At 79.7% G+C, this 2,500-nt stretch overlaps 1 non-coding gene across 1 annotated transcript in view; it reads left to right on the top strand.

Moving 5' to 3' along the window:
- Positions 1–2,411: 2,411 nt before the first annotated feature.
- LOC136995822 (5.8S ribosomal RNA) overlaps positions 2,412–2,500 on the top strand; it is a 153-nt gene continuing 64 nt past the window's right edge. The window contains exon 1 of the ribosomal RNA XR_010887356.1: positions 2,412–2,500. This exon is cut by the window's right edge and continues 64 nt beyond it. This is a non-coding gene — a ribosomal RNA (5.8S ribosomal RNA).

The raw sequence follows: 2,500 nt of genomic DNA, 5'->3' as shown, positions 1-2,500 counted from the left end.
CGCCTCGTTGCCGACGCCGACGGGCCCCTGCCCGCCGCGTCCCGGTTGCCGCGCGTGTACCCGAGTTCGCCTGTCCTGCACTCTGCGCCACAGGGCCGAGCACGGGGCTCGGCCCGCCGGCGGCTGTACGGCCCTCCCGGGGCTCGCTCGCCGAAGGCCCGCCGCCGATTCCCCGAGGCCGGTGGGGGACCGCCCCCGTCTGCCCCTCTCGCCTCCGCTGGCGCCCGCCGCCGGTGCCCATCGCCGGGAGCCGGCCCCCCCCTGTCACCCGACGGCGATCCGCCGCCGCCGGGGCAGGGGAGGGTCGGGCCCGGGGGAGGGTCCGGCGGGGAGCGGGCGGCAGTGCGCGGGAGGGTCGGCGGGGCTTGCTCCCCCGGCGCCCGCGGGAGGAAGCGGCGGGCGGAGACGCGAGCGAGATGGCACCCCGGGTCGGGACGGGTGCCGACGGGTCGCCACCCCTAAGCGGTGGGGGGCGGACCCGCGGCGGGCTGCGGCGGAGCAGCCCGTCTTGCAGAGACGGCGAGGACAGGCGTTCCGGGATGGCGCGCGGGGCGGGCGCCGGGCGGCGGCGGACCCCGAGCGGGGGCCGTCGCGCCAGGCCACGCGAGGCGACGGGTCGTGCCCGAGCGGGCGGCCCAAACCACGGCTCTCCTCCCGGGCGCAGCTGCCGCCGGGCGCCGGGTTACTGAGGGAAACCCCGGGCCCCGGGAGGAGGACGAGGTCGTGGCGGCGGGTGTCGGGCGCACCCCGCGGGCGGACGCTCCGCCGAGGGGCGCCGGAGCCGGCTGGCGGGTGCCGGGTTTCCCCTCCGCGTCCCGTCTCGCTGCTGCCGCCGAGGCTGCCGCCGTCGCCGCGAGGCGGCGGCGGCCCGGCGGCGGGCGGCGGCGGGGGAGGCACCCCCGCGGGGATTTCAGGTCGTTTCCCTCACCCCAGGGCCAGGTACCTAGCGTCCGCGCTCCTCCTGCCCCCCCTCGGTGACCCACCCGTGTGGTCCCGTGTGCCAGCTCGCTCCTCCCGGGCGCCGCGCCGTGAGCGCCGCACCGGCCGTGCCCTCCCGCCCTTTCCGCTTTCCCTTTCTCTCCCCCCCCCCACCGCTCCAGCCGCCCCGCGCCGTGCCGCGGGGACCGTGCTGCGAGCGGGCCGGGCGGGGGGGGGGGGCGGGGTGGCGGGAGGAGCGGAGGGCCTCCGGCCACCGCGGCCGCCGGTAGCCGCCCCGGGTAGGGATGGCCATGGGCCCCGGGCTCCGGGCCCGAGGGTTCTCGGCGGGAGAGCCGGGCGGGGGTTTAAAGACTCGGGCGGCCCGATGCGACCCGGGGGGCAGCCGGGTGTGCTGCCGGAGGGCCGGGGGGCCGGCGCGCGCGGGCGCCGTGCCCCCCCATGCCAGCCGGCGCGCCCCGCGCTCGCCCTGCGGGCAGCCGGGACGGAGAGGGGTACCCTGCCCCCTCTCTCCGCGGTCTGGTCTCGGCGGAGGGACGCCGCGCGGTCGGCTGGCGCCGGCCTGCCTCGAACGCGTGACCCCGGCGCGAGCGCGTGCTCTCGCCGGGACGGTGAGCCCCCACCCACCGCGGGTGGTGCGGACGCCGCGCCTCGGCGCGATCCGCTCTCCTCCCTGGCCGGGGCTCTCGGTCTGCCGCCGTGGCCGCTGGCGGCGGCGCCCTACCCGCCGGCACTCCGCCATCCGGCGCGCCTGCCTCGCTCTGCCCAACCCGGCTTCGCCGGGCGGCGGGCGGGCGGCAGGCGGGCGGCGGGGGCGCCCCCCCCCGTTCTCCGCGTGGAGACGGGGAGAGCGGGCGCCGTCCCCGTCCGTCCCGCCTTGCCCGCCCGCCCGCCGCCGGGCGTCTGTCCGCGGAAGGGACGGGAGAGCGCGTGGTGTCGTCCGGGAGGCTGTGTGTGCGCGCGCGCGGGCGTGGGCGCCGCCTCGGGGCCACGGCGGAGCCGGAGGCCGGCGAGGCGAGCGAGGAGCTGGGGAGCGCGGGGCCGGTGGGCCGCGGGCGCGCGGGCAGCGGCCGGTGCCGCTGCCGGTGGCGGCCGGGCTCCGACGCTGGGGGTCCGCGGGGAGCCGCCCCCTCCCCCAGCGTCCCCGAGGCAGGCGGCGCGGCCGGCGCGCTGCTCCCCGCCGGGCCGGGCCGAGCCTGGGCGCCTGGGCCGGACTCGAAGCGAGCAAAGGGTTGTCCCAGGTCGGGAGCGAGGGCTCCCCGCCCTTCTCGTTCGGGTTTTCCTTTTCCCTTTTTCCCCCCCCACTCTGTGCTCGTACGGTCAGCGGGGCGAGCCCCTCTCTCTGGCTCTCGGCCGTCCCTCGCTCAGCAGCCGGCGTCGGCGTGAGGAGGGAGGCGGAGCGGAGGGGGGGCCCTCAGGGGCTGCCGAAGGCTGCCCGGTCCCCCCGCGCGCGCGGCGGGGGCCGAAACCGAGACAACTCTTAGCGGTGGATCACTCGGCTCGTGCGTCGATGAAGAACGCAGCTAGCTGCGAGAATTAATGTGAATTGCAGGACACATTGATC

This window comes from Apteryx mantelli, unplaced genomic scaffold (genome assembly GCF_036417845.1).
Source record: "Apteryx mantelli isolate bAptMan1 unplaced genomic scaffold, bAptMan1.hap1 HAP1_SCAFFOLD_159, whole genome shotgun sequence".
Lineage (NCBI taxonomy): Eukaryota > Metazoa > Chordata > Aves > Apterygiformes > Apterygidae > Apteryx > Apteryx mantelli.
Note: the sequence above shows the minus strand (reverse complement) of the source record. Positions and strands in the feature narration are given on the sequence as shown.